The following is an 8953-nucleotide window of genomic DNA, read 5'->3' as shown; positions in this document are numbered from 1 at the left end:
TATTACCCCGGAAATTCGTTTGCCCTCGTTGACTATTTGGCACGAATCTCCACTTCTTGAATACAACATTTTTAATACCCACCGCCATTTCCTCTTCACATTCACCGTCATCTCTCATTCCTGATTCCATTCCTTAAGAAAGCCATTGTGCCATTTCTCCACTGGTGAACTATTTGGAACAAGTATTTCATTGTCACTGGCTGCTGGTGGGGTTGAAACGGCTCGAGCCGCAAAAACGTTCGATGAATTTCCAATTTTATTCAATCCCACCCCCTCGATCACTCGTTTCCGTAATTTCCGCTGCTGTTTTCTTCATCTACCTCTCGTCACAAATTACTTACCGATCACGGCTTCACCGGATGATTTATAGATATGAAAATTTTTACTTCATTCATTTTAATGAATTAGTTAAAATTATATTGATCCTTAATTTTGATATGCAAATAGTTGACCCACAATTTTCACCTACAATTATTTGACCCACAAATTTCACTTACAATTACTTGACCCTCAATTTTGACCTACAACTACTTGACCTAAAATTACTTGACTCCCAGTTTTGACCGACAATTATATTTAATCGGTTATAGACCCAATAAATGAGAAATTTCGGAATTGACGAATATAATAAAGTAAGACCGAAGGTGATGAGGGAGGAGAGTGAAGGGTGGGAGGTATTGTGGACAGCGATGGAGGGGGGCACTAGAGTTGGACGGGTCAGTAAGGGGTGGAAGGGGCTGGAGGGGTGTAAATGGAGGAAGGGATGAAGAAGGGGTGGCAGGTTTAATGTGCACATGCCTGAAAACAGGAGTGGGTGGTGGTGCGCGTACAGCAGTTGGTTGAGGTTGGGGGTAAAAGTGGTGGTGGCACTCTGTTATGGCCGATGGGGGGAGTTCTCTCTCTTCATCCCTTAACCAGCGCCATAACGCCCTCTTCGTGAACTAGAAAGCTGAGCACTCGGGTTTCTCTGTCTTATAACCTTATCCTAGGCTGCGTGCTCGTGGCAAGTCGCACGTTTTTCACGTCGCTCCTGCCATTTTTTCAAATAACCGGGTATTAATGATAATTAATCAAGCGATTTACCCGTAAATTAATAGTTTAGGTGTCTCATTGAATTATTTTATTTCCCATTGTCGATGATTTTTTTTGGTGATAATTATCCTTGACACTTGTTTTGTGTTGTAATTTTTTTCTTTTCCATTCTGTATTTTTTTGTTTTTTGAGGTGCGTTAAGAATTGGTGGCGCGTGAATTGTCAAGGCCACGCGTCAGTCCCGCCGGGAGGGGTTGAAGAGCGAGATAAAAAAAAAAGCGTCGAGAGGAATGAAATGAAAAAAAAGTAAAAACAAGAACTATTAACCCCTCGGTGTTTCACGCGGTACTGGGAGTTTTTGTGTTGTTGTGAATACAGAGTGTGCGGCAAACTGAAAATACTCGAGACCCTTTTGCTTTGACGTTTAGAAAATACAAACAAGCGAGAGTTAACTGGAGGAACAATCCCCGGAGATTCTTCATGGTGAGTTTTTTTTTTGAGCTACAATTTTCCATTGTCGTCGGTGCAATTGTCCCTTTTTTATTTGTAATTTTTACTTGTTTTTTTAATTTTCCGGTTGCTCTAGGGAAAATAAATTGCCCGTTTCAGTCTGTTTGAAATTTTCAATTACGCCACTTTGTTTCCACGGGGATTTATTTAATCCGACATGAAAATCCTTTTTGTCAGGTGTAATTCGGGAGAATGAAGTAATGATTTTCATTTGGGCGACATCGAGTGATCGGCCGCTTAGACATTCTTATTTGAAATATTCAGAGCAGTCGGGGATATGAATTATTGAGGTGTAGCTAATCAGCTGTCGTGATTCGAGAAATTCGAGGTCTCTCGACCCATTACGTGTCTTGTGAATTCTTCAGGGAAAATTTATAGACAAATCACTTTACAACCGAAGTCTCTCAATCAATGTAATTCTCATTCTATAAGAAACTTCCCATGAATTCTTTTCTGCGCGAGGGAAATTTTCAGAAATTCAGAAGCAAAGTGGCAAACTAGGATAAGTGGATTTCTTACGATACCGGTTTTTAGCGAAAATCTCGGAGTAGAAGGAGCATAGCGATTTTTTTGCAAATACCTTTTTTATAGAAGAAGATAAGAACTACAGAAAAGGTATCAACGAAATATCCCTATCTCCCTTTAATTTCGATAAATCTGCAAAAAACTAGTTTCAAAAATAATGCACGTCACCACTTCGCAACACAATGAGTTTGTAATATTCACACAATTGGGGAATGTTCGTAATTTTTTATTTTAAGTTGTTTTGTACGAGACCTTGCGGTAGTTATGCGCCAAGGGATGCCGAAGGTGGCAGTAAGGTTCAAGACCTGGAAGTAGGTGTGGGAGGATAGGGGTCCTGAAAACGTGACTTGGATGCAATATTTAAAAGCCAACTCTGCGTCAATACTGCTCTCGCGACATCCTCTCCCATATTCTTTCATCTCCATCGAATTTCGCTCCTCTCCCTCTTTTCCACCTTTTTTTTCAACCCCTTGTCCTCGGAAAATCGAGGGGCGGTGGAGGGGGTAAATGGCTTGAGGTATCGAGAGGGACGTCTGACCTTAACCCGAAACTGGCAACTCCTTCCCTCGACTCAATACATTTCAACCCCCTCCCTCTATCTTGGCTCACCCTCGGTTCACCCTCGGTTCTCCGATGTCCCAGTATATTCGGATACACTGGTAAGCTTTCGTCCTATCTTATTTGCTCGAATATCCGTGATATCGCGGCCGGTTCGTTTTATCAGGCCAACGATTTCGTTTACTCGATTCCAAGAGCACCCATAATGGAACTCAATATGTGCCTGAAATCGAGAAGGCATTACCCACGTCAGGGAGATACATGATCCTATTTTTGGGGGTGGCTTTTGCTTTTTTCGTCGTCAGGATGAAGATTTATTCGGTTTATTTTGCTCGGGGTTTTCCTAATCCTTTCGAAAACCGCTCCAAAAATTGAAATCCTCTATTTGCAGCTCCAGTGGAGAATAATTGCTGTTTTCCCTGAAAAAATTGTTCCTCATTATTTTATTACTTCGCACGGGCAAAAAAGTGAATATTCATTTTTGGGGTTGTGAAATTCTAGGAATTTTGGGAATTTTTTCGGGGTTTTGATGAGAATGCAAATTTAATTGAAATTATGAAATTGATTGTGTAGATTCCAATGAATTTTTGGAGAGAAGTAATATTTTTCTTTGTGTGGCGATAGATTTTTTTGTTTTTTTGCTGCACGGAAAGAAATATTCAATAAAATTTACGTGCCTGTTCCGTACTTACCTAACTACTCCGTAATTTTTATTGAATATTTCTCTCCGTGTACTGTAGGCGAAGTTTTGGCGGAAAATTTCTCTCGCCGTGAAATTGCCGAGAGAAAGCAGATGGGTTCTTATATTTCGCAAAACCGAGATGGGATTTTCTGTTATCCGCCACCGGGGATTTCGACTCCCATTCTCCCCCAACATTGCATCTCTTGTTATTTACACCGGTTACGATAAGAAATCACGCATAAATCTTTACTCAAATAAGGTTAAAACCGCCAGAATGAGGTTCTTGTTCACACCTGTAAATAATGTGTGAATCTACCCCGTAATTCCCTTAAATCATCAAAAAGTTTCGACACAATTATCCTTCCTTTCTTTTTCCTCCCAAAATCAATGAATTCCCTCAAAAATGACAACAAAGAAAAATGAGTTACAACAGCCATAATGAAATTACCTCAAAATAATTAATATTCACTTAAAACCTCCCCCTAAAACCCAATTACCCAGCATTGATGTGCAGTAATGACTCGATTAATCGTCTACTGTTCCGCGAAATCAACGCGATACGTCAATCAATTTAATACAGTAATCGAAGGCACTGATACTTTGTCATTAATTATTTCCGGATGGTTATGAGCCAACAGAGAAAGAAAAAAATTGCGTAACGAGGGAATGGTGGTCTGTACAGGGATGGAGAAATGGATCAGTCCGTCGAATTTATAAACGATCGTTTTCGTACCAATTTCATTTCACGAGCCGTCGCACAGCTACTCGTTTCCGACATTTCCCGTTGCTTCTCGTGATACTGTATGTATACCCCACCCCCAGGGGGTGAACTTCCATCACTTTTTTTTTTCATCCCTCTCATTCCCCCGGCAACTTCCGCAATGCCATCGTGTGGCTCTCACAATCACGCGCATATGCTTCACTCCCATTTCATCCCCTTCCATCCCTCCTCCACTCCCTTAACCCCCTTTCCATCACCCCCCAGCCACCCCCCATAATTGTCACTTCCTGAATTTTCTCGCTATTACACCTAAAGGCACATTGAAAAATCGCCGTGAGTACCGAGTGAAAAATGTTACGTGAGAGATTGAAAAGATTCTCATCGGAAAATAAAAATGTACGCCAATTTTTTGAGGGGTTGATTTTTTGGATATAATATGAGGTTTCAGAAGGGATAATTTATTATCTATGTATTATGTAGATGTAAATAGAGGTTGAATTTATCGTAACTGCGAATATACACGCAGCCCCAATCAGCGGATGTTACGGGAATGAAATGAAACGTATGGCGCAGGGTGAGACATGGGGGTTGAAGGGAGATGTTAGAGGGAATGGGATTTTGGGGGTGTGAGGGGGTGTGAAGGGGGGTGGGAGCGAGATACGTCCAGAGGTGTACGATTTATGGGGGGTTCTGGTGGATCTCTCGCCTTCTCGGAATTTGCAGAAATTTAGGGGCAGACGGAGAACCACCAGCCAAAGTGGCCTCTATGTGTCTGTGTAATGTGTTCACTAACGCGCTTTTCCTGCAACTCAAGTAAAAGTGGGTAAAGTACAATGAGGGTTAGCCCACTGGGACTAGTGGGTAAAATGTTAGCACCCAGTGACACTGTGGAAATGTCACAGCGTTAGCCCCCTTTTCTCCAGCGCATTCTCTTACAGAAATTTCAAATATTAAGAATTTCTCTCTCCACAAAATTCCCCATTTTTCAACTATTAATATTATTTATTTATCAATACGTATTATACGTGTATATTATCAATATATTATTAATATATTATTAATGTTATTTATATGGTTGATACATTAATTCCAATATAAAAAGAAAAAACGAAATCGATCTCGAAATATCTCAGGATCTATCTAAATTCGAAAAAAATCTGGGATGATCTTAAATATTTGGAATGAAAGGGCGTGTGGAGTATATCGTACAAAAAAATGTATATTAGATAAATTTGAAGTGTTCGATCAATCGGGCCATCACGAGACGATAAAGATTTCTTGCATCTCGTTTGACAAGAGCGCGCATTGCGGCTCGTTTCCCCGGAATCGTTGGGTACCAGAATTCCACTTTATATTGCAATTCCGGTTATGTCCGACTGAGCGTACTAACTGTCAAAGTGCTTTATCGTTGTACGATGTTTCAGCGTATAAACAGTGTAAACTGCCAATTGACAGTCTGGTTATTCCCCCGGGGCCTCCCCTCCGCCAGCAAATACTCCATCAAAGCTCCAGTCCTCTGGATGTGTTGACAGATAAATATTCGGGGTCCATTAGCTAGGAAAAGAGCGAAATCAGGGGCTATTATCACCACCTGGGCCAATAAACTCTTGTAGACTTTTCTTGTGGGTGAATTTTTCTCAATGGGGATTACACTCGAGCCATTATTTATCGGGCAATTCTTGTGGTCTCTACCGGCAGAATGCCATATTGCGTTCCGCATTGTGACGCTATTCTCGGGGTTGAAGGGGGTGGAAAAAGGGTCATCACCGGGGTACTGGGACCATTGGTAACGAGCACCCGCTTTTCTGGACAGTAGAAACGGATTTTCTACTTACCATGTTACACTGCCCTACGCCTCACGCTAAAGCTCCGGCAATTTATGACGTGAATTAACGTAAGACTTAAATGAAAGTTTGAATGGAACGAGAGGATTTTCTACTGGGGACAATAAGGCGGGAATTAATGTTTTTTATGTGGACTTGGGCGTTGAATTTATTGGAATGACTGTTTTTTAGGAGATTTTGTTATAATGGACTGTTAATGATTCAATTTCAATTATAATCTGTCCCAAAATTTTTCATTTATCTTAAAAATTTAAGACTCCGTTTTTTTTTAATCGATGATTTTAAATGATTATTGATTTTTCAATTAATTGATCTTCACTAGCATATTCAAGAAATTTCATTTCTGGATGTGTCGATGAAAAATTATTAAAAATTTCTGGAGTATTTTTCGGACAATGTAGAGCTACTTTGAAATGCGGACGTATTAAATTTCATATTTCCGATTAAAACCAATCAAAAACCTGGAGTAAATAAAAAAAATTCAATTCAAGGGAGAAATATCTCGAAGAAAACGATATCCCAACTCGCAGTGACATGGATAAATCTACGAAATAAGGAAGAAAAGACAGCTATTGCTTACCGTATAACAAAAGCCCCGATGTCTCTTTGCTTCTCGCCACCTGTCGACGGTCGATACTGTACCAGGGAATATCCGGCTTCATGTCCTCCAGATATATAGAAAATGCGCCCCGGGTGTACATGACATCACAAAAAAAAACATATCTGTATGTACATACCAGGATGTACATAGGGAGGGCTCCAAGCAGAGAGAAGTAGGTCGGATACATCACGCGCCATCGCCTACCTCGGCGATGAAATGAAAAAGAAAAATTCTTGGGATGAACTCTGCGCGAAAAATATGTAACTTCTTTTTTTTGTCATTTTCCCCGTCGAAAACGCGGAAAATGACGGGATTGTCGATTGTAGACGGTATGAAATCGCTGCACGCCTCAGAGATGTGAGTGCACGCATCGAAAAGAAATTTCTAAACAATAGAAATTCTATTCATCCCAATCAGTCATTTTGGAGTTCCTAAAAAATTATTCACTTGCGTTATTGTTGAATACACGGAGCAAAATATTTAGTAAAAAATACGGAACTTTCAGTTCACTTACCGATTACGGAATCAACTCGAAAAATTGAATGGTATCGTCATTTTTCAAGGACAATTCAGATAAGAATTACGGAACACCACAGAAAAATTCCGTGATTTCGCTCTGGAAGTGCGGAAAAAATAGGTAATTTTTATTGAATATTTCTCTCCGTGTATGAATTTATTTAATTTATTTATTTAATCCATTTATTAAATCATGCTCCTTATATTAAAAGAGCAATGAATTATTTATTTACTTCAATTTTGATCAGTCGATTTTACTTCAATGCGCGATGCCCAATGGTTGATTAGTCTTGTTTAATTACACAAGATACTATTTCGGCTATTACTATGCAAATATGTTACTTTACAATGATGATGTCGTTCTTTTGTCAATAAATAATTGAAGCAAGCAGAATGACATGATTGTTAACAGTTCCGTAAAAATTCGTGAACATCCAATAATTTTCCTGTGCTGAGGCATAATAAGTCTTAAAGTTTCGTCCGATTGTAAAACATCTAGGAAAATTACATGACTTTTTCCTATTTTTTCGGTGACAGAACTCGAAAAATTACTGAAAGTTCCAGATTTATTCCCCGAAAGCGATTCTCACTGATGCATTACCTAAAATGTTCCATAATTTTTCTTGAATATTTCTCTCCGTGTAGTCATTGGAATAAAATATCAAAAAATAACAAAGTCTCATATTTAATTACCAATAAATTATTGCTGGGATCTATTCCATCGAGCCTAGAACAACTAATTCCAATTATATAAGAAAAATGGTAAATGTCTAGTTCAGGCCCACCAAACCATTCTGGATGTTTTATATTTGATTGGATGGGTTTCCGTCACTTAATTAAGGATCTGGTCACCTCTTTATCCGGAAACAATTAGTATAAGAGATATGAGATTTAATATCCGGTCTCTGCGTTATCGAGAGCCACGGCGAGGACGTGGCGGTGTGTCGGCTCAAAGATACCATATGTTGGCACATTTATAGACAATGGACACTCAGAACGATGGATTTCATCAAATAGTCCTGAATACTTCACTAAAACTCTGAATTAAACTCTCCCGGCCATCTACCATCGCTGACTGAACACAACGAGTGACTAATCCGCCCCTACCTTTCTATAGCAATTCAAAATATTGAATTTAATATCACTCACTCGTCGCGTCAACAGCGGCAGCAGAGGGAAGGAGTGGTTTAAGGAATTTCAGGGACAACAGAGTTTACCTCAGGATTATTTTTCGATGTATTTATCTCCTCGTTGTTTCTCACTCTCTTCTTTCGTCTCAGAGAGATTAATATTTCGATGATTTTTGTTTTTGGTGGACCTAAACCATACATTTACCAGAAAAAATTCTGAAGCGGTGTATTTTTAATTTTAGAGCAGGTGCATGCAATTGGTTGAAACATATTTACCGAAGGGTTAGAATAGCCTTTGCAGATAGCAGCACGATGACAATAAAGTTGTGTGACAATATGGAGACAGTATGATGAGTAGGATAGCGCAGTCTAGCTGGTACTCCATCGACCATTGGGGAAAAGCTAGAAATCACCTATTATTAGGAGTGACCTAGATTACAAGGCCCATTGTTTTGGTGGTGGGTGCGGCTCTGTTGAATATCCGTCCACGTCCATATGGTATTCTCACCAGTTTTGCCCTCAATAGGACTTCAGTGAATACGGTGTCATCGACCCCCTGGTGATAATGGAACCTTCGTGGAAGCTTCACTGCAGTCGCTTGGTTTCATAATTTCGTTATCGACACCCTTCATTTGTGGAGTTTATTCCATTTTCATTGGATTAACAGTGAGGGATTCGATATTTTGAAGTTCTTCGACAGACTCTGGGCTCAAACCTTTCAGTTCTTCATTCTATAGATCAATTTTATAAAAATCCTCGATTATCTTCATCGTCAACTGAAGTTAATCAGAATTCATGTTGTAATGGGAGTTCTTTGGCATTTTCCCGGGGAAG

General features: G+C 39.6%; 1 protein-coding gene across 4 annotated transcripts in view; it reads left to right on the top strand.

Moving 5' to 3' along the window:
• The first annotated feature begins 1160 nt into the window (after window positions 1-1160).
• LOC105268512 (amyloid beta A4 precursor protein-binding family B member 2) overlaps window positions 1161-8953 on the top strand; it is a 73784-nt gene continuing 65991 nt past the window's right edge. For 2 of the 4 annotated variants that reach the window (XM_011308127.1, XM_011308126.1), the window contains exon 1: window positions 1161-1515. The gene's annotated coding sequence lies outside the window, so the exon portion shown is untranslated. The remainder of the gene's footprint in view (window positions 1516-8953) is intronic. The other 2 variants (XM_011308128.1, XM_011308125.1) reach the window with 1 other exon arrangement.

The sequence above is a fragment of the Fopius arisanus genome, unplaced genomic scaffold (genome assembly GCF_000806365.1).
Source record: "Fopius arisanus strain USDA-PBARC FA_bdor unplaced genomic scaffold, ASM80636v1 scaffold00058, whole genome shotgun sequence".
Classification (NCBI taxonomy): domain Eukaryota; kingdom Metazoa; phylum Arthropoda; class Insecta; order Hymenoptera; family Braconidae; genus Fopius; species Fopius arisanus.
This window is presented reverse-complemented; position numbering and strand designations above follow the sequence as displayed.